Raw genomic sequence first — 24,039 nt, forward strand, 5'->3', positions numbered from 1 at the left:
GGAGGAGAGGACTTGGGTACCTGCCCGTGATGTTCACGCTGGGGTATTGATCAGGAGGTTCCACCTCCTCTTCCCCACTAAACCGGGTCCCCTTAGTAAGGGTCCGGTGGCCCCTCATAAAAGGGGGAGTACTGTTAGGGATCTGCCAGGTACTTCATCTAGCTATACTCCTGGGATTAATCAATCCACACCTGAGGCCAGACCTGTTCGACTGACACCTTCTCCCACCAACCAGGGTGGCAGGCTCAGGAGTGGGAGAGCCTGGTCTCTCGGAGTTAGCTCCGCCCCCTGCCCTTTATTACCTGCCCTGTGCTCTCCCTCAGTGCTTGTAATTCTTTTGGATTCCTGGCCCCACTGCTGCTTGCTCCAGCCTGCTTCTGCCGTGCTTCTGCCTTGCTGCAGTTCTGCTTGACCTGCTTTGCTTGCCCTGGCTTGCTTCTGTCTCCGTGCCCGCTCGGGTGTACTCACTTCGTCCTGGTCCTGACTGTTCGTTCGCCGCCCCGTTTCCTCGTGGCGTTCCGTGGCTACTGCCCCTTCCCTTGCGTGTTCCCTGTTTGTCTTCCTGTGCACTTAGCCAGCGTAGGGACCGCCGCCCAGTTGTACCTCGTCGCCTAGGGCGGGTCGTTGCAAGTAGGCAGGGACAGGGCGGTGGGTAGATTAGGGCTCACTTTCCCTTCACCTCCTTCCTGCCATTACATCTGGCAGTGCAGACACAGCCGTGTTCTCGAGAGATCACGCTGTGTCGTCACTCACAGGTCCTGCATCGTGTCAGACGAGCGAGGACACATCGGCACCAGAGGCTACAGTTGATTCTGCAGCAGCATCAGCAGGTAAGTCGATGTAGCTACTTACCTGCAAACGCTGATGCTGCAGAATCAACTGTAGCCTCTGATGCCGATGTGTCCTCGCTCGTCTGACACGATGCAGGACCTGTGAGTGACGTCACAGCGTGATCTCTCGAGAACACGGCTGTGTCTGCACTGCCAGAAGCTGGGCGTTCTGAAGAGAAGTGGATGATACTTCTCGTCAGAACGCCCAGCTAGTAAAAGTAGTAAAAACGCCCCGATGTACGCACATAATACACGCCCAGTTGTACTTTTACTTTTAAACACGCCCAGTTGTACTTTTGCAAGCCTCATTTGCATAAATAAAAAAATGGTCATAACTTGGCCAAAAATGCTCGTTTTTTAAAAATAAAAACGTTACTGTAATCTACATTGCAGCGCCTTTCTGCTGCAATAGCAGATAGGGGTTGCAAAATCTGGTCACAGAGCCTCTTTAAGACTAATGTAATAGGAAGGGGGTAAAGGAAAGGAGTCAGATAAGTGAATTTTATAGGCCTGTCTAAAAAGATGTGTCTTCAGGGCATGCTTTAAACTGTGAATGTTGGGATTTAATCTGATTGTCTGGGGTAGCACATTCCAGAGGACTGGTGCAGCACGAGAAAAATCTTGGAGACTGGAGTGGGAAGTTCAGATTTTAACCGGATGTTAATCTGAGGTCGTTGGCAGAACGTAGAGCCAGAGTAGGGTGGTAGCTAGAGATGAGGGAGGAGATGTAAGGAGGTGCAGCACTGTGGAGAGCTTTGTGGGTAAGAGTAATAAAAAGAATTAAAGGAATATTCACTGATCTATTACATCTAAGGCTGGGTTCACACGACCTATTTTCAGACGTAAACGAGGCGTATTATGCCTCGTTTTACGTCTGAAAATAGGGCTACAATACGTCGGCAAACATCTGCCCATTCATTTGAATGGGTTTGCCGACGTACTGTGCAGACAACCTGTCATTTACGCGTCGTCGTTTGACAGCTGTCAAACGACGACGCGTAAAAATACAGCCTCGTCAAAAGAAGTGCAGGACACTTCTTTCAGACGTAATTTGAGCCGTTCTTCATTGAACTGAATGAAGAGCAGCTCGAAATTTACGGCTGTCAGGGAAGCCTCGCAAAATGCGAGGAGGAGCATTTACGACTGAAACGAGGCAGCTGTTTTCTCCTGAAAACAGTCTGTCTTTTCAGACATAAATGTCTGCTATCGTGTGCACATACCCTAACAATGCACATGTGTGGTGTGAAAAAGATGTTGAAAATTGTAATGTTAAATTTGTTGGGTATATTATCTGCTTGTAGGTTTAACAGGGCCAATTCAGATAGTTGAGGCAATATAAGGTCTGTTACCTGGGATATTAAGTAAAATACCGACTTCTAAAATGATTTGAGTATTCAGAATAAGAATGGTTTATTCTAAATGGAGATAAGTACCATCTTATACTTAGGGTCCTTTTACACCAACCAATATGGGCTGCAAAAACGAGCGCCGATCAACGAGACCTTTCACAAGGAGCTATTATCAGTAATGTATGGGGACGAATAACCATTATTACGATCGCTCGTCCCCATGCATTTCCATCATGTCGGCAGCACATCTCCCTGTTTATACAGGGAGATGTGCTGCAGATAACGAAAATATTTTGTGCTGCATAAACTATACAATCAGCCGATGAACGACATTTGCTCGTTCATCAGCTGATCGTTGCCATGTTTACACAGTGAAATGATTGGGAACCAGCGTTCATATGAACGCTCGGTTTCCCGAACATTAGCCCATCTAAAAGGGCCTTTACTGCTCATTATGGTTAATATATTACGTGATTCTAGTAGTAATGTTCATAGCTTTATACCTTGCTTATATGGTTAAATAATTTATTCAAAGCAGATTCCCCTGGTATGTAAACAAAAAGCTTCATTAACTCCGTCCTGACCGCCCACTGTCTTTTGACGTCAGGCGGTGCAGGTCCCGAGCCTACAACGACGTCTTTTGGCGTCGCTGTAGATCAGGCTGGTGAGCGCTCGTGTGATCGCTCATCCTCTGAGCAGGACCTGTAACTTACAGCTCCTGATATTAGAGCAGCCTCCTGAATACAGCTGGGGTCGGCAAACATTCGGACCCCAGCTGTTTAACCCTTTGATTACCGCGGTCCGTGACCGCGGCATGATCAAAGGGAATTCCCCTCTTTGATTGCATCACCGGGATTCCGGTGATGCGATCAAACACCGGGGAATCCCTCTGCAGTCAGCACTGGGGACCTACAAAGGACCCCAGGGCTGTCTTTTCCGTTTGCCTACTGTTCGGGCACACTATGTACTGCCCGATCAGCAGCCTGTGTCATAGTGACACAGTGTAATGTATTAGCATATAGGAGTATGCTAATACATTACAAGTAAAAAAAAAAAAGTTACAGATAAAAGTTATCCCTTGATGGGATTAGAAAAAAAGTAACAAAAAAAATAAATAAATAAAAAAAAGTCCCAAAAAGAGTCTTTATTTTGCATAAAATAAATTTTATAAATTTACATTTTACTAAATAAAAACAAAAAAACCTGAAGAATTAATCTAATGGGTTATTTAGCATGAAACGTGAACGGGATAAAAAATAAACAAGAAAAACTATGCCGAAAATCGCTTTTCAATATATTCACGCCGTAAAAAAAAAATGTTTAACCCCAAACTGTGGGGAAAAAAAATACTATGTCTCTCGCATAAAACAAGGCATCATACAACCATGTCAATTTAAAAAAAAATAAAAGTTATGGCTGCTGAAAGGTAGAGAGGCAAAAACAGAAAAATTTAGCTCGTCATTAAGGTCTTTTCAGGCCCTGTCATTAAAGGGTTAAGAAGCTTATACAGTATAAAGAAAGAGACTTGTATTTAACGCATTTACCGACATTTGTCGTATGGATACGTCCTGGAAAGCTAGTGCTTCTCATATTTTTCCGTATCCATATGACAAATAGTGAACACCGGCTCAGAAGTTGAGTCAGTGCCACCATCTCGGGGTGTCGGCTGCATGTAATAGCTGACACCCTGGGGTAATGGCAAGGACTGAAGTTTGCTCCGATCCCCGCCATTAATCCCTTAAATGCAGCGGTCAAAAGCGATCGCTGCATTTAAGGTTTTTGCAGCTCATCGGCACCCCAGCAATGAAATTGCCGGGATGCTGGTGGCTACAAAGGTAACCGGAGGCCTAACACTGGCCTCCCGGTATGCCTAAAAGGCTTCCGTAGCCGACGGCAAGATGGCTCCGGCTCAGGAGCCGAGCCGGCGTCATGAGCGGTGGATGTCAGCTGTATGTTACAGCTGACATCAACCTGTAATGGCGGGAACAGGAGCTAGCTCCGATTCCTGCCATTAACCCCTCAGATGCAACGATCGAAAGCGATCGCTGCATCTTAGTGGTTGGCAGCAGATCGGCAGCTCTGCCCTGCAATCGCAGGACTGCCGACTGCTACTATGGCAACAGGAGATCGAACAATGGCCTCCTGCTTTGCCATTACGGAATCCGATTAGGCCCCGCCCAGAGGCGAAGCCTCAGTGAATAACTGACAGATCTAATACATTGCACTACACAGGCAGTGCAATGTATTAGAAAAAAAATCTGACAGTTGGACCTTCAAGTCCCCTAGTGGGATGAAAGAAAAGTGATAAAAAAAAAGTGTCAAAAATGTAAAAATAAAAGTTGTTAAAGGTAAAATAAAAGTTTCAAGTAATAAAATAAAACACAATCTCCCTTTTTCAATTATCAAGTCCTTTATTATTAGAAAAAATAAATAAACCATACATATTTGATATCGCCGCGTCCGTAATGGCCTGAACTATAAAATATTATTTTATTTATTCCACGCGGTGAACGTAATAAACCCTGTAAAAAACAATGCCAGAATTTCAGTTTTTTGGTCACTTTGCCCTACAAAAATTGGAATAAAAAGTGATCAAAAAAGTTGCATGTATCCAAAAAAGGTACAAATACTAAATACTTATCCCACAAAAAAAAAAAACCCTCATAAAGCTCCGTCGACGAAAAATTAAAAAACTTATGGTTCTCAGAACATGGCGACAGAAAAAAGACATTCTTTTTACAAAAGTAATTTTATTGTGCAAAAAGTTGTAAAACATAAGAAAGTGCTATAACATATGTATCGCCAGAATCGTACTGACCCGCAGAATAAAGTTACCATGTAATTTATGACGTGTGGTGAACACAGTATAAAAAAAACTAAAAAGCTATAAAGCAGTAAAACTCCAAACAAAACTACTACCAAGCAAAATCCAGGCTCCAAAAGGCGCTACCTCCCTTCTGAACTCTAATAAAATCTATGAAACACCTGTGGGGTCAAAATGCTCACTACACCCCTAGATGAATTCCTCAAGGGGTGTAGTTTCCTAAATGGAGTCACTTTTTGTGTGTTTTCGCGTTTTTGGTTCCTCAGGGGCTTTGCAAATGCTACATGGCCTTCGCAAACCTGTTCCTTCTAAATTTGAGGTCCAAAAGCCAAATGGCGCTCCTTCCGTTCTAAGCCCTGCTGTGTGTCCAAACAACCGTTTTTTTTTACCACATTTGGGGTATTGTTTTACTCTATACTATACTCTTTACTATACCCCTAGATAATTTCCTCAAGGGGTGTGGTTTCCAAAATGGGGTCACTTTTGGGGGATTTCCACTGTTTTGACACCGCAAGAGCCCTTCAAACCTGACATGGTGCCGTTAGCGCATTAGGGCCACATGTGGGATATTTTTTAAAACTGCAGAAACCGGGCAATAAATATTGAGTTTTGTTTTTCTGGTAAAACCTTCTGTGTTACAAAAAAAATGGATTCAAAATGAATTCCTGCAAAAGAAAATGGCATTTGTAAATTTCCCCTCTACCTTGGTTTAATTCCTGTGAAATGTCTAAAGGGTTAAGAAACTTTCTAAATGCTGTTTTGAATACTTTGAGGGGGGAAGTTTTTTAAATGGGTTCACTTTTTGTTGGTGTCTAATATATAAGACACTCAAAGCCACTTTACAACTGAACTGGCCCCTGTAAAAATAGCCTTTGGAAATAATCGCAATGACGGAAAAAGGAAAAGTAACATACTTACCCAGAAGTCTGTGTTTCTTCGTCCAGTTCGGCCTCCTGGGATTACGTTGCATTCCATGTGACCGCTGCAGCCAATCACAGGCTGTAGCGGCGGTCACATGTGAAACATCATCCCAGGAGGCCGGCCTGGATGACATCAGTGGGCCGGCCCCCTGGGATGAAGTTACATCCAATGTGACCATCGCTGCAGACAATCACAGGCTGCAGCGGTCACGTGGGCTGCAGCATCATCCGGGGAGGTTGGACCGGACTGCACAGGGATGCGTCGCCATAACAATTGCCTAGGTATTTATGACCATTTTTACCGCTGCTTTCCACCGTGGAAAATACATCGGGTACAATGCTCCACAATGTGGTGTGGTTTTTCAGACGGAATGTACTGTGGGTTCCAGGTCAGATACGCCGCACAGTTTTTACGCAGCGTATCCGACAAGTGCGAACCCGGTCTAAAGGACCTTAAAATTCAGTATGAATCAATTCCTTTAACAGTTTAGTTACCAGTGCTTGGAGTCCTGCAGACTTTCTCCTTCATTTCTAGTGCTCCATTAACTCAATTAAGGTGTAAGCAATAAATAATGTGACTTTTTTCTATAAGTATTTTGTGAATTAGAAAATTATAATAATGTGTGCATTTGTGTAATAATGATAATGCCAAACTGTGTATTGTTGAGAATATAAACCTAGACTCCACTTTCGTGAATTTCTAGTGAAAAGGCATCACAATACATCTTCTACAATCCTAAAAGTCAGAAACCGTCCTTACCCTACACACAGATTGTATTTTTTCCACATTGCTAGCAGCTTTACGTAGCAGATTAGAAGCGACACAGCCAAAAAAGCTCTAATGATAGATTAAAATCCCCACATTTCTGTTGTGACAGGTGTTATTTTTAAATAGGGATTGGGGTTCCCAGAGATAAAAGTGATTGCCCCACCATTGCAAGACACTGCTTCATTACCTCCCCAGCAGGTGGTCGGAGCAGCAGACTCCATCTTTTTCTCTTCCTCATTAGTAATTTTCCAAGGATAATGAGAGTATGTTGCAGGCAGACGCACTGTGTGTTGGAAAATGTCTTCTCGCAGACAGCAGCAGAGGAACCTATTGATCACACCTGAAGAAAATAACATGTTACCCACTGTATTACAATGTTCTTAAAGTAGTGGGGGCCTAGAGACTCAAATCCTGTACATAATACATCATTAGGGATATACAGCAACACTGAGGACAAGAGAGAACTGCTGTGGTAACTCCATTCAGAACTGAACCTTCAGGGACTTATTTCACTGTAGAAACATAAAATGCACTAATAGTTAAATAAAGGCTTGATAAATTTGAAAAACCTTGCAGGTCGGCGAGTTTATTGTTGGATTTCTTCCTAAAGGAATACATTTATTTTTTAAATTCCTCACAATACACTTTTTTAATTCAATATTTAAAGCGTACCTAACTTTTCAGGTGACTTTTCAGAATAAGCGGTCACATTTGTGTACATTGATGAGGAATACCACTATTTCTGGCCATTATGTGACTTGTACTTTGCATTTATTTTTTTTGTTAGCAGTTTTCCTCTCTGCGGGATGTATCTCTAAGGCCAAGTTCACAAGGGGCGGATACGCTGCATAAAAGCACGCAGCTTTTTCGCCCTGTGTGCGCCGCAGGGAATTCCAGGCGAAAAAGCGCATCAAACTATGCTGCAGTTTTTGGCCCGGTATGTCTGCTGCGGAAATCTGCAGCTCATAGCAGGCCAGCCTCCTGGGTTGACGTTTCATCCCAGGAGACCGCTGCAGCCTGTGATTGGCTGCAGCGGCAATCACATGGTATGAGGCGTCATACTAGGAGGTCGGGCCCTTTGACATCATCAAGGCCGGCCATCTGGGATGATGTTTCGTCATGATGAAACGTCATCCCAGAAGGACGCGATGGAGGAAGGAACACAGACTCCTGGGTAAGTATGATTTTTATTTTTTTCTGAGTTGCGTTTTTTGCAGCGGGATCTCTGCGAACCACCCGCAAAAAATGCAACAACTGCAATTTGTTGCAGGATTAACCTCCCCATTGAATTCAATGGGGAAATCCCGCAACAAATAAGCAGCATTTACCCAAATACAATTGACATGCTGCAGAATGAAATTCCACACCACAGGTCAATTTGTGAGCATTTTTTCTGCTCAGTATTTACGCAGTGTGTGGATGAGATTTGTTCTATCTCATCCACTTTGCTGCTACTGTATTTGCTGTGGATTCTCCACAACAAATTCCGTTGCGGAAAACCCGCAGTATTTACGCAACATGTGTGAACTCACCCTAATTCTTATTTGTCTCTAAGCTAGAGGGTAAAGGCTAACTGCTATCATGTCTCCCATACACAGCAACCACAGAGCAGAGGAGAATCCTACTATCCTATACATACTAGTTCTTCGAATTAGAATATAATCAAAAAGTTAATTTAGTAATTCAATTCAAAAAGTGAAACTCATATATTATATAGATTCATTACTCACAGAGTGATCTATTTCCAGCATTTTTTTTCTTTTAATGAAAACCCAAAATTTAGTCTCTCAGAAAGTTAGAATATTATATAAGCCCAATTTCAAAATTGTTATGGAAGCCCAGGTTGCTTTGATAGCGGCATTCAGCTAGTCTGCATTGTTGGGTCTGGTGTCTCTCATCTTCCTCTTGACAACACCCGGTAGATTCTCTGTGGGGTTTAGGCCAGGCGAGTTTGCTGGCCAATCAAGCACAGTGATACTGTGGTTATTAAACCAGGTATTGGTACTTTTGGCGGTGTGGGCAGGTGCCGAGTCCTGCTGGAAATTGAAATCAGCATCTCCATAAAGCTTGTCAGCAGAGGGAAGCATGAAGTGCTCTGAAATTTCCTGGTAGACGGCTGCGCTGACTCTGGACTTGATATAACACAGTGGACCAACACTGTTGCTCAGTGTCCAAAGTCCTGTTTTCAGATGAAAGTAAACTTTGCATTTAATTTGGAAATCAAGGTCACAGAGTCTGGAGGAAGAGTGGAGAGGTATCAATCCAAGTTGCTTGCGGTCCAGTGTGAAGTTTCCACAGTCAGTGATGGTTTGGGGAGCCATGTCATCTGCTGGTGTTGGTCCACTGTGTTATATCAAGTCAGCGCAGCCGTCTACCAGGAAATTTTAGAGCACTTCATGCTTATGTGCTGTCGCCATTTTCTTGTGTGCTGTATAAATTTGCAGTTACAGGCGTTCTTGCACCTGTATACACGTTTTGTTTCATTTTCTTGGAATGTGCTGATCAAACTTTTGTGTTGTTTATGTGATTCATATATGTGGGGTAAGTGACTGCCTTAATTTTTTGATGTTGCACTCCTCCCATTCTGCCCTGGGTGATTTTAATTAGTATAATGCTGGTTCCTACCATCCCGAAGAATATGTAGGTTTAGTCCCAGTTCTGGGTGCATGTGCGGCGTAGGTTCCCACCTCAAAGAGGTCACCTTGTCGTGGCAGCTGGCCTCACACAATTTGACCAAAATTTGCGCTAAGAACCTCCCTATTGTAAGTAGATTTAGCAGAAATGCATATTTATTTATATTTAGTGGCTTAGGTGGCATTAGTGTTCGCAGTGTGCTGTTGCCATTTCCTTGTGTGCTGTATATATATATATATATATATATATATATATATATATATATATATATATATATATATATATATATTTATACATACAAAGAATGGAGGAGATTGTAGAGCTGTAATGATCAGTGTAGCTTAAAATCCAGCACTGGGGTGGCATGGAAATCTTACAAGCAGCCTGTGTATTTCTTACTCTGCTCCTGCGTCCTCCCCCTGCTCACCCCTCCTCTCTCCATAGACTTGTATGCAGCGTGTCTGTTACTGACTCAATCTCTCTCTCTGCTCTCTCCTCCTGCTCACCCGTCTTTTCTCCATAGACTTGTATAAGCAGGCAGTGAAGAGACACGCTCTCACCTTCGGCAGCCCATCAATTCTACTCTGTAACCAGGGACCGACTTTTCTTGACAACAGGGGGTGGAGAGTAGATTACAGGAAGGGAGACACCTAGTGGCAGAAATGCCATGCAGAATTTGCATGGATAAAACAACTAAATTTTAACAATAAGTAAATTACAAAGTTGTTTTATATCAGGTATACTATAAGACCAGCATAAGTTATTTGAAAAGTTAGTGTCCATTAAACAGATTCCTAAACCTCAGATTTAATCATAGACGTCTAGTGCTTTTCCCAAATATGTATGAACACAGATATATACAAAAATATAGGTCAATACATATAGGAACTATAGGTGCACACACAGGGGCGTAACTAGGAAAGACTGGGCCCCATAGCAAACTCTTGACTGAGCCCCCCCCCACCCCGGGTGCCACAAGCAGTCCCCCATATAAACAGTGCCCCCTGTAGAATGTGCCATACAGCCCCCCTGTAGACAGTGCTATACAGCCACGCCTATAGACCATGTCACACCCCATTTGTAGATAGCGCCCCCACCTCCCCCTTGTATATAGTGCCACACAGCCCCCCTTAGTAAAAAAGTGCGGCACAGCCCCCCCTTAGTAGATAGTGCCATACACAGACCTCTGTAGATTGCGCCACACTCCGCCCCCTATAGATAGAGCCACAGCCCCCCCTTGTAAATAGTGCCCTACAGTTCCCCCATGTGTATAGTGCCACACAGTACCCCCTTGTGTATAGTGCCACACAGCTCGCCCTTGTGTATAGTGCCACACAGCACCCTTTGTGTATAGTGCCACACAGCTCCCCTTTGTGTATAGTGCCACACAGCCCCCTTTGTGTATAGTGCCACACAGCCCCCCCTTGTGTATAGTGCCACATGCAATGGCGCATCCGAGAAAGTTGTATCAGCCAGGGAGATGTCACTCAAACATGGAAAGGTGGGTTTGGAGGCAGGCCTATGTGACTCTTCAGGATAGCGGCACCGCCCCATTACCCTCTAATGAGTAATTAGCATATAGTGTGCGCCGTTTTGAAAGTGGATTTTAAGGATTTTGCTGCATCTGAAAAAAACATACAAGGGAATGTTTGGAAATACTGACAGGTCATGTATCACCGCATGGTGGCATTTCAAGGGGTTAAAACTAACTGACAGATTGCCATTAAATATACAATGACTTAAGAACAGTTCCATCTGCCCTGCAATTTTGTTATTATAAATATATGCTATATAATTACAGATCCAGAACCAAGCTCTGACATATATACAGTACCACAACCAAGCTTAGTACATATATACAGCACCAGAACCAAGCTCAGTACATAAATACAGCACTAGAACCAAGCTCTGACATATATACAGCACCAGAACCGAGCTCAGTACATATATACAGCACTAGAACAAAGCTCAGTACATAAATACAGCACTAGAACCAACCTCAGTACATAAATACATCCCCAGACCCAAACTCATTACATATATACATACCCAGAACCAAGCTCAGCAGATATATACAGCAACAAAACCAATCTCATACGTATATACAGCTCCAGAACAAAGCTCAGTACTTACATACAGCATCAGAACCAAGATCAGTACATATATATATATACAACACCAGAACAAATACAGCTCAATTTAGTGCAACCCTTGCCGTATAGGTTTGTACGGCGTAAAACTACAGCTTCCAGCATGGCCCGAACAATGGTGAAAATATGCTGGGAGATGCTGTTTCCCAAAAAAGAATCATATCCTAATCATACCACCATCATCTCGCTGCAGATCAGTGACTACAGTGCTGATTAGAGGCAAAATAAGCATTTACATTAAGTGACTCACCGGTGACATCTCAGATTCTAGTTCTTTTTTTCTCCCTCCGGTCCAGACATCTATGATGGATTTCTACTGGCCATGACCCATTTCTGCAGTTTACCGCTCAGATATCTTCAACTTCTCACTTTTAAAACATTTCTGCACCTATAAACGAAGATAAAATTCTCAACACCTCTAAATATAATAAAACGCCATACACAGCACCTCTAACTATAATAGCGCCATACACTGTGTCCCTGATTATAATAGTACCATACACTGTCACACACACACACACACACACACACACACACACCGTGCCCCTTGTAGATAGTGCCCCATAGCCGCCTGTAGATAGTGACCCCCATAAAGCCTCTGTAGATAGTGACCTACATAGAAGCCCCTGTAGATAGTGCCCACATATGGACTCCAGAGCTGCAAGGCAATAGTGCTAACCACTGAGACACCGTGCTGCCATACATATAGCTTCCCTTATAGCTAGTGCTCCACATATAGCCCACCTCTGTATATAGTCTCACTGTATAGCTCCCCCTGTATATAATGTTCCACATATAGCCCACCCCTATAGAAAGTGGCCTAAAAAAATAGCTCCCCTATAGATAGTGGTCTACATATAGCCCATCCCTGTATAGTGTCTCACATATAGCTCCCCCTGTATATAGTGCCCCACATATAGACCCCCTGTAGATAGTGGCCCACATATAGATCCCCCTGTAGATAGTGGCCCACATATAGACCCCCCTGTATATTGTGGCCCACATCCCCACATATCGACCCCCTGGAGATGGTGGCCCACATCCCCAGATATAGACACCCCTGTATACAGTGGCCAAAATATAGAGCCCCCTGTATATAGTGGCCCACATCCCCACATATAGACCCCTCCTTGTATATAGTGGCCCACAACCCCACATATAGACCCCCCCTGTAGATTGTGCCCCACATCCCCACATACAGACCACACCTGTAGCTAGTGCCCCACATCCCCACATATAGATGAACCCCCCTGTAGATAGAGCTCCCACTATAGATAATGCCACTCACAGTTTTATGAGAAAAAAACCAAAAAACTTTACATACTCACATGATCCCGTTCCCACGCTGTCCGCTGGCAATGCAGACATGCTCTCTTCTGAGCAGGTCTGCTGGAGCTGAGGGACACGTCGTTCAATTACGCTGATTGGCGGGGCAGAATGACTTGCCCCATCAATCAGCGCCTTTCAAGCATGGAAGCGGCACAATGACGTCATCGCGCCGCTAGCCAATCAGCATCATTGTAAGGTGCTGAATGGTCGGCCATTCAGCGCTAATGCATGTATTTGGCTGTCGCTAGCACCAGGGCACCCTCCGGTGCTAGCGACGCCTACAGCATGAGAGGGCCTGTGTCGTCCGGCCCATAATTGTTGGAGGCTCCACCGGGCATATGGGGGGGCATGACAGCTAGCGGCACAGGCCCCCTCGAGCCGCTTGCCCCGTAGCCGTCGCTACTGCTGCTACCGCGGTAGTTACGCCACTGTGCACACACCATGTACCGCTGTATGATGCTTCTAGTCGGCACTGTATTATAGCATCCAATGAAGCACTTTTTTTTTTTTTAATTCAATGAGGAAAACCTGCTACAAGAAAGCAGCGATTCTGAATCATAAACGGACTTGCTGCGGATTAAACAAACACACTGCAGGTCAATTTATAAACGGCTGTTCGGCATATTTTCTATGCAGCATGTGGATAAGATTTGTTCAAATCTCATCCACTCTTCCATTACTGTATTATGCTGCGGATTTTCCGCAATTAAATTAGTTGTAAAAAATCCGCAGTATTTATGCTACGTGTGGATATACTCTTAAACTGGCCATAGATATGCAATCGTTGTCTATACACCTATCAAGCCTAATTCCCCAATAAAGATGCAGTTTCTGCATGGACAAATATGAATGCCTTTTTAATAAGGAGATAGATCAGTGACTGCCAGATACCACTAAATAGCAATTTATGGCTCTTCTCTGCATGAGCCCTACATTAGTGCCAATGACAGATCTGATCCCATCTTGGGAGATTAGGAAGGGCTGTCCTGATAACCTAAGATGAAATTGAGTCCCATCCTTAGCACTAAATATATATGGTTCATGCATATTTGCATGGGGCATTGTATCACAAGTGCTGCAACCTCACATTCGAACCAAACAAAGTTAATCAAGTAAAATAAAAACACAGACGCAATGATTTGGATAAAAATGGCAGCGGCCCTTTACTAGGGGGATACACAATACCCCCAAATTGAACCAATAACTTTATTATAAAATACCAATGAACCTTTAATAAATATCATGTTAAATAATAATAAATTAATAACATTACAATAAAAATGACCATGTCTGGCCAGCGAAGCTTGGTGACTAAACCCCTACTAATAAGGACCATGACTTGGGAGGAAGGGATGGGCGACGTCCAGCTGCTGGTCTTCTGACACGGGCCCAATCCTGCTTCAAACTCAGTTATTTATAGTCTGGATTCCTGCCAATGGACGATGGTTGATCTGACGATAGAACTGATCTGAGGTTGATCTGGTAACTTGAAACCAAAAAGCAGGAAAGCAGAAGGAGAGAAAGGACTTGCCATATATATAATAAAAGGGAGGAGAAAAATGTAAAGGAAAAAGATGGGGGCTCTGTGATACCATGGAGGTTGGGGGCACGCTATATGCTAATGTCCCCCTCTAGTCATTATCTTGAGGGAAACAATATGATTGCAAACACGACCTGTCAGAATCTAGACAAGGTGATCCTTGGGAAGAACTATCATTTATCATGTCTAAAACAGTCTAGTTAAGACAAGAGAGGAGTGCATAAAGTGGTGGTAGACTGAGGGCTCACGTACGCAGCTGTATTACAGATCTCAGTTCATAGACAGCTATGGGCCCATACTATTCCCCTGTGTGCCCGATTTTATACCAAATGCCAAATCCTGGAATATTACATTGAATGTTGTATTACGGAGGTATTCTCCCCTAGAAGCAGAGACTCCACCTGCCGTCGTACAGGGTTTTCCATTGTTATACTACTATCTTTATTCCCAAGAATCATTTATAATGGATTTGATAGGGATGTTTATCACAACAGAAAAATTTATATGTCACAACTTCCCAATTGCCAAGCATTGTCCTAATCCAGCCAAAGCCATGGCCGTATTCAGGGTGGCTTTACACTCTGCGATACAACCTCCGTGTATGAGCACTTATTGTACCTCTGTATGCCTTTAATTGTATACAGATGCATACAGAGGTTTTTTTCTATTGGATTCCACATAAATTACACAGAATAGAATAAATGTTGCATGCTTTAATTTCCGTATGTACGGCACCTGACGGGGCCTTTACGACAGCACACGTAGGGCGTGCGGCTCCATACTAAGGGGCTGTATGGCCTCCGTGCACTTCCATACCGGCTCTGTGCACGCGGCTTTGCCTGACAGTCAGCAGAGTGTTATTCACAGATGTATCAACACAAAACAGAAAGTTTGTACACAAGTCCCTTCCATCAGCTGTGAACAAGACATCTGCTTCCTTACTGCCTTCCTGAGCCTTGATATCTTCCTAATTAGATTTCTCGTGAGAGGATTTGTGGAAGATCGGAGCTCACGGTTACCACACACACATATCACTCTTCTTTCATTTACAGTTATATGTTTAATTTATTGGAATATGTGACCTTTTTTTTTTTGCTTTATTATTTTATCCTTTACACTTTTATACATACAGTAGTAGATTTACTAAGGCTGGATTCAAACGAGCATGTTCGGTCCGTAAAGGACAGAACGTATTTCGGCCGCAAGTCCTGGACCGAACACACTGCAGGGAGCCGGGCTCCTAGTATCATAGTTATGTACGATGCTAGGAGTCCCTGCCTCTCCGTGGAACTACTGTCCCGTACTGAAAACATGATTACATAAAAGTGAATATATCAGAAGTTTCATAATGTTTTTGTAAAGCAGATTTTGTAATTAGTTTAATTTAAAAGGCTGATGTAAGAGCAGAACCAAGTCTGATGGAGAAATATAATTATAGAATTATTTATTCAGTGGGCCTTGCTTTGTGCAGTTTAATGCCAGGTATTAATGGCTCCACATATACTCATTTAACTTATTTGGTTTGCTGAAAAAGCACTGATCTTAAACGATTAATGTCCGAAATGTTGTCACCTACGTAGCATCTTCAATAAGAAGCTGAGTTTAATAAAGTAAATGTGAACAAGGCTCCGGAAACAAATCATAACGAAATTTCTCTAGTGACTGGTATAGTGTCAAGGGACTAGCGCAGGGCAAATGTGGTGCCCATTTTTAAAAGAGTTCTAGGTCTTCCCCAAGTAATTATAAACTAGTAAGCTTAACCTCCATCATGGGAAAAATGTTTAAGAGGCTCATAAGGGACTATATACAGGAGTATGTGATAGAAAATAATATTATAAGTGACAGGCAGCACGGGTCAACTTTAATTGTATTTATGAAGAGGTGAGTAGTAGCCTGGACAGGGGGCCGCTGTGGATATAATGTTTTGGACTTCGCAAAGGCATTTGACACTGTCCCTCATAGACGCCTAATGGGTAAATTAAGATCTATAGGTTTAGAAAGTATAATTCGTAATTGGATTGAAAATTTGCTAAAGTACCATATCCAGAGAGTTGTGGTCAATGAGTCCTACTCTGAATGGTCCCCGGTTATAAGTGGTGTACCCCAGGGTTCAGTGGTGGGACCACTATTATTCAACTTATTTATTAATGATATAGAGGATGGGATTAATAGCACTATTTCTATTTTTGCAGATGACACCAAGCTATGTAATATAGTTCAGTCTATGGAAGATGTTTGTAAATTATGAGCCGACTTGGATGCACTAAGTGTTTGGGCATCCACTTGGCAAATAAGGTTTAATGTGGATAAATGTGAAGTAATTCATCTGGGTATCAACAACCTGCATGCATCATATGTCCGAGGGGGAGCTATACTGGGAGAATCACGTGTTGAGAAGGATCTGGGTGTACTTGTAAATCATAAACTAAATAACAGCATGCAATGTCAATCATCTGCTTCAAAGGCCATCAAGACATTGTCGTGTATTAAAAGACACATTGGACTCGCGGGACAGGGATGTAATATTACCAATTTACAAAGCATTAGTGAGATCTCATCTAGAATATGCAGTTCAGTTCTGGGCTCCAGTTCATAGAAAGGATGCCCTGGAGTTGGAAAAAATGCAAGAAAAGCAACTAAACTAATAAGGGGCATGGAGAAACTTAGTTATGATGAAAGATTAAAAGAACTAAGCCTATTTAGCCTTGAAAATAGTTGACTAGGGGGGAAAGGATTAACTTGTAAAAGTATATGAATGGCCCGTACAAAAAATTTGGTGAAAACTTGTTCCATGTAAAATCCCTTCAAAAGACAAGATGGCACTTCCTCGGTCTGGAGGAAAAAAAAAGATTCAATCTCCAGCGGCGAAAAGCCTTCTTTACTGTGAGAACTGTGAATCTGTGGAATAGCCTACCACAAAAGCTGGTTACAGTAGGAACAGTAGATGGTTTTAAAAAAGGGTTAGATAATTTCTTAGAAAAAAAACATATCAGCGCCTATGTCAATATACAGAATTCTTGTTTGGATGTTGATCACCACTTGGCATCAGAATGGAATATTTTCCTTTTTAGTGCAGATTGGTAAATGCCTAATGGAGATTATTTTATTTTTTAAACTTCCTCTAGATCAAAAGGGGTAAAACAAATTTCTATAGTTTACCCATAACCCTTCCCTTTCTCCCATCCCTTGGATGAACTTGATGGATATATGTCTTTTATTAACTGCACTATGTTACTATGTAAGATCTGTCTGTTGTAGCTTACAGACAAATGATGACTACCTCCAACTGGCCTAAATTAGTGTGATCAGATGCTGATGGCAAACAGAGAGAAAGCCTCATGCAATGACTGTGTGTATTGGCACACAAAGTTTCTACTGGTCTGAATTATGAACCCATAGTCACTGTGTGTTGCTGTCTGGTGCCTCCATGACACACCATATTTTCCCCAAAAGGATGGGGATACTACCTTCATCTAGCTACTCCTAATCATTTAGAATAATAGCATGGTTTTAGTTAAGAATATTATCAGGAAATACTACACACTTGCCAGGCGAGTAGCTAGAGGAATTGCAGAGCTAGCAGTTGGCCCAAAGACTCCTCTGCTACATGAAAAGGAACGAATATTATAACTGGCAGATGGTAAGTGGAGGCCCTGTTACAAACGTAACTTTGCTCGATATTGGATGTAACAATCCACATCCATGGAAAGTGTATAAAAAAACACACACACACACACACACACACACACACACACACACACACACACACACACACACACACACACACACACCCATAACAAATAATCACCTGCCAAATATTGTTAGGTTCCACTCATACCACCAAAATAGCTCTGACCTGTCCAGGCATGAGCACAGGGCCTCTAAATCCTGTAAGTTGCTAGGTGGGACCTCCATAGATCAGACTTGATCTGGATTGGATTCCTCAAACCATTCCTAAACAGTTTTGGCAGTGTGGCAGGGTGCGTTATACTGCTAAGAGAGGCCACTGCCATTATGGATTACAGAGGTGTGCTTAGTTTGCAACAATGTTTAGGTAGGTGTACGTGTCAATGTAACATCCACATCAATGCCAGGACCCAAGGTATCCCAGCAGAACACTTCATAGAGCCTCACACTGCCTCCACCAGCTTGCCTTTTTCCCATAGTGCATCCTGGTGCCATGTCCACATGATGTAAAAGAAAACGTGATTTAACAGACCAGGCCACCTTCTTCTATTTCTCCATGGTCCAGTTCTGATGTTCCCGTACCCATTGTAGGCGCTCCCAGCAATAGACAGAAGTCCGCATGGGCACTCTGATCTGCAGCTAGGCTGCCCCACGCACAGCAAGTTGAGATGCTCTGTGTGTTCTGACACCTTTCTATCATAGCCTGCATAAACCTATTCACAAATTTATGCTGCAGTAGCTCTTCTGTGGGATTTGACCAGACAGGCTAGACTTCGCCCCCACGCACATTAATGAGAATTGGGCGCCCATTATCCTGTTGCCTGTTCACTGGTTATCTTTTCTTAAACCACTTTTAGTAGGTATTAACCACTGCATACTGGGAACACCGCACAAGACCTGCCATCTTGGTTCTCTAATGCAGCCATCTAGCCATTCGAGTTTGGCCCATGTCAGAGTCGCTCAGATCCTTACACTTGCCGTTTTTTGCTGCTTCCAACAAATTAACTTCAAGAAATGACTGATCATATGCTCCCTAATATATCCCAGCCCTTGGCATTTGCCATTGTAATGAGATAATCAATGTTATTCACTTCACTTGTCTGTGGTTTTAGAGTGCAGTCCCGCGTCACAGCGTCTGCACAGCCGCATGCAGTCGGTGGGTTTTTCAAACAGATTGTCTGCACACTTTGCAGGTAAACTCCTATTTAACCTGCAAAATCATGCACCTAAAAACAAACAATCTATTTGTAAACCCCACCCGTAGCATGCGGCTGTGATTTCTGGACGTCAATAGGTGGGACCATACACTTAATGTTATGGCTGAACAGTGTAAGTATAAAATGTAGCAAATTACAATATGTTGCAATGCAAAAAATATCAAACACCTTTCCTGTAGTTGTGATTAACTCCGGTTGCAGTTAAAGGGGTACTGTACTTTTAAAAATGTATCTCAATAGCTAACAATGAAACTTTGTAATCTAAACCTTTGGTAGGTTTTTCTCTCCTCTTAATCTCCTGCCCATCGCAATAAATATTATTGCAATAATAAAGGTTGCTCTGGGATTGCCATGGTAGCATAAACAGACTCACCCTGCATGGACATGCATTGTCATGTAACTTTCAGTTATAAGAAAACATTCATAATAGTAGGATGTCACATAATAGGATGTTCACGCTTAAAGGGGATGTCCAGTCCCTGAAAATTTGTGGCCTATCCTCAGGATAGGCCAACAATAGCTGATCGGTCAGGGTCCGACTCCTGGAATCCCCGCCAATTAGCTGTCCTGTAGGGGGTGCAGCGCTCGTACAAGCGCTGCTTCCCCTTCAATTCTATTTGCTCACTGTAAATCGTCGACACACATGTAGCGGCGTTTCTTAGATGTTGCAGCCTTCTTCTCCCATTCACTTCAATGGGAGAAGAAGGCTGCAATCAGGGGCGTAGCTAAAGGCTCATGGGCCCCGATGCAAAAGTTCTTATTGGGCCACCCCTCCCCCCAAGCAAACTTTTGATGGCCGACAGCCGCAGCTTTCAGCTGCATCGCTGGGTCTCCTAAGTGACCCAACAATGCAGAACTAGCAGCCAGGGGCGTCACTAAGGACTTAAAATGTCAGGGGAAATAGCCCCAATACATATGTGTCCACCCACAAAAAATTGTGTGTGTGTGTATAGGAGACAGCATAGCATATCTATAGCACTACGATCCTATAAACTATGGATAGGATTAGATACATTGGCTCAGCAGACAGTATCACACATGATAGGATTAGATACAGTGACCCAGCAGACAGTATCACACATGATAGGATTAGATACAGTGGCTCAGCAGACAGTATCACACATGATAGGTTTAGATATAAGGCACAGCAGACAGTTTCACACATGATGGGATTAGATACACAGCTCAGCAGACAGTATCACACATGATTGGATTAGATACAGTGGCTCAGCAGACAGTATCACACATGATAGGATTAGATATAGGGCCCAGCTCGCTGACATTGCGGCTCCAGCGCTGGACCCAGGAAAGGTAAGAATAATAATTATTTTGCTTCTTTATGTGTTTCTAATTATGTGTCCTTGTGTTTTTTTACAAGTTCGGTTGTTGGACTACTTCGGATTCGAGGACTTCAATGACAGCATTTTTTTATTCTCAATAAAATGGTTAATGGGGGTTGTGTTTTTTTATTTCAATAAAATATTTTCTCTATGTGCTTGTATTTTTTTAAACTTTATTATTACCGCCTTAGTAATGGTCGCTGGCTGATTGACAACCTCCATTACTAAGGAGGGGCTTAATATTAGCAGGTGCAGAGGCTAACACTAACCCCATTATTACCCCGATACCCACAGCCACCAGGGGTACTGGGAAGAGCCGGGTACGAACCAGTACCCGACCATCTGTAGTAACGGTCAGGCACCGGGGCAGCCGCAGGCTGGTAGTATCAGGCTGGGGAAGGCCAAAAACAGTGGCTCTTCCCACCCTGGTAATGCTGCCTGCTGCTGCTGTGTTGTATCTGGCTAGTTATGAAAATTGGGGGGGGACCCCACATCGTTCTTTACAATTATTTTTTATTTTATTTATTTTAAATGACGTGGGGTCCCCCCATTTTTCATAACCAGCCAGATACAATAAAGCAGCAGCAGGCAGCATTACCAGGATGGGAAGGGCCGCTGTTTCTGGCCTTTCCCAGCCTGTTAATACCAGCCTGCGGCCGCCCCATTGCGCGGCCATCACTACAGATCGTCAAGTACTGGATCGTACCCGGCTCTTCCAAGCACCCCAGGGGGTTAGTGTTAGCCTCTGCATCGGCTAACACTAAGCCCCGCCTTACCAATGGACATTGTCACTCAGCCAGCGGCCATTACTAAGGCCCCATGCACACGAACATAAAAACGGCCGTAATCACGGGCCGTAATTACGGCCCGTAATCACGTGCCCATAGACTTCTATTGGCCATGGGTGCCTCCCCGTATGCTTACGGGAAGGGGCCCGTGCCGTTGAAAAATATAGAACATGTCCTATTTTAGGCAGTAATTACGGCACGGGAAGGCCCATAGAAGTCTATGGGGCTCTCGTAAATATGGGTGACTACGTGTGCGCACCCGTAATTACCGGAGCGTTGCTAGGCGACGTCAGTGGATAGTCACTGTCGAGGGTGCTGAAAGAGTTAAACGATCGGCAGTAACTCTTTCAGCACCCTGGACAGTGGCCACCAATCACAATATAGATCAACCTGTAAAAAAAAAAAGACGTTCATGCTTACCCAGAACTCCCTTCTTCTTCCTCCAGTCCGGCATCCTGGGATGACGTTACAGCCCATGTGACATGGACTGCCACGTCATCCAGGGAGTTTGGGCTGGATGTCGAAAGAGGGACGCGTCACCATACAACGGCCGGGTAAGTATGAATTTCATTTACTTTTACTACGGAAAGGGCTGTCCCTTCTCTTTATCCTGCACTGATAGAGAGAAGGGCTGCCGATTAGTGCAGTGCAATTTTGCATTGAAAACGTGCCCGGAAATACGGGTGGAATACTGGTGACACCGGACCCGTATTTACGGGCACGGGTCCGTAAATACTGGTGCAATACGGGTCGAATACGTGTGACCAAGGACCCGTATTTACGCCAGTATTTATGGGAGGAAAAAAATACGTTCATGTGCATGAGGCCTAAGGCAGTAGTGATATAGTTTAAAAAAAAAACACAAAGACATAGAAAAAATATTTTACTGAAATAAAAAAAAAACACATAAACCTCATTAACCATTTTATTGATAATAAAAAAAGCCGTCATCGAAGTAGTCCTGGAATCCGAAGTAGTCCAACGACCGTACCTGTAAGAAAACACAAAAAAAACGATTAGTAACACATGTGTAAGGTTTAGATACAGGGTCCATGTGTGATACTGTCTGTGGGACCCTGTATCTAAGCCTACCACAAGGTAGGGTTAGATACAGGGTCCAGCAGACAGTAATCTTATACAGTATAAGATTACTGTGTGCTGGGGCCCTGTATCTAAACCTACCGTGTGGTAGGCTTAAATACAGAGCCCATCAGACAGAATCACACATGGGCCATGTATCTAAGCCTTACACATGTGTTACTCCATGTGTGATACTGTCTGTGGGACCCTGTATCTAAGCCTACCACAAGGTAGGGTTAGATACAGGGTCCAGCAGACAGTAATCTTATACAGTATAAGATTACTGTGTGCTGGGGCCCTGTATCTAAACCTACCGTGTGGTAGGCTTAAATACAGAGCCCATCAGACAGAATCACACATGGGCCATGTATCTAAGCCTACCATGTGATTGGCTTAGATACAGGGCCCAGCAGGCAGCATCACACAATCTGTGATCCTGTCTCATGGGCCCTCTAAGCATGCTACATCGTAGGCTTAAAGGGGGTGTCCAGTCCCTAAACATTGATGGCCTATCCTCAGGATAGGCCATCAATAGCTGATGGGTCGGGGTCCGTCTCCCCGGACCCGCCAATCATCTGTTTTGAAGGGGCCGCAGCACTCATACGAGAGCTGCTTCCCCTTCATTTCCCTCACTCACAGTGTGAGCAAGTGACTGGAATGTAGGGGAAGCAGCTCTTGTATGAGTGCTGCAGCCCCTTTAAAACAGCTGATTGGCCGGCTCCTGGGAGTCGGACCCCGCCAATCAGCTTCAGCAGACAGGGATATTAATCTTACCCTCCTCTTCAGCCGCGGCGGAAGTTCTGTCTTGACTCTATCCAGGATCACGATGTTGTGCGCGGCGCATAGTGTTGTGACTTCATGCGCTGCGCACAGCGCTGTGACGTCAGGACCTCCGCTGCGCTCTGGAACCAGGAAGGTAAGTACTGTCAGTTACTATACTAACAGGGGCCCGCGGCCCGAGTTACTATAGTAACTTTTTATTGATGTGGTGCGGGGGGCCGCTGCGACCCCTATAGCTACGCCACTGGCTGCAATACCTGTGAATCACCACTACGTACATCCTTGTCGACAATTCACAGTGAGCAAGAAGAAATGAAGAGGAAGCAGCGCTCGTACGAGTGCTGCACCCCCTTCAAAACAGTTGATCGGTGGGGGTCCTGGGAGTCGGACCACGACCTATCAGCTATTAATGGCCTATCCTGAGGATAGGCCATCAATTTTTAGGGACTGGACAACCCCGTTAGGGGTAGTTCACACTGAGTATCTTGGCGCTGTTTTTGACGCGGAAACCGCGTCGGAAACAGGGCCAAAAAATGCCCGAAATCACCTTTTATTGATTTAAACTGCAAAAGAAGTGACATGCCCTATCTTCAGGCGTTTCCGTCTCTGACCTCCCATTGTCATCAATGGGAGGCAGAGAAAGAGGGTTTTCGCTGTGTTTTTTGCCCGCGGCGCTCAATGGCCGTGGGAGAATAACGCCGCGAAAAAAGCGGCAAACAGCGTGCATGCATGTCAAAATCTGCCTCAAAATTCCTGGCCGTAATAAGACATTTCTGTTCTTTTTGCGGTCCAGGCTCCTGGG

General features: G+C 43.9%; 1 long non-coding RNA gene across 1 annotated transcript in view; it reads right to left on the reverse strand.

The window, feature by feature from the left end:
- Positions 1 to 24,039, reverse strand: part of LOC142655504 (uncharacterized) — a 92,217-nt gene that overhangs the window by 58,590 nt on the left and 9,588 nt on the right. The window contains exon 2 of the long non-coding RNA XR_012849508.1: positions 6,880 to 7,032. This is a non-coding gene — a long non-coding RNA (uncharacterized LOC142655504). The remainder of the gene's footprint in view (positions 1 to 6,879; positions 7,033 to 24,039) is intronic.

Source organism: Rhinoderma darwinii, chromosome 6, assembly GCF_050947455.1.
Source record: "Rhinoderma darwinii isolate aRhiDar2 chromosome 6, aRhiDar2.hap1, whole genome shotgun sequence".
NCBI lineage: Eukaryota > Metazoa > Chordata > Amphibia > Anura > Rhinodermatidae > Rhinoderma > Rhinoderma darwinii.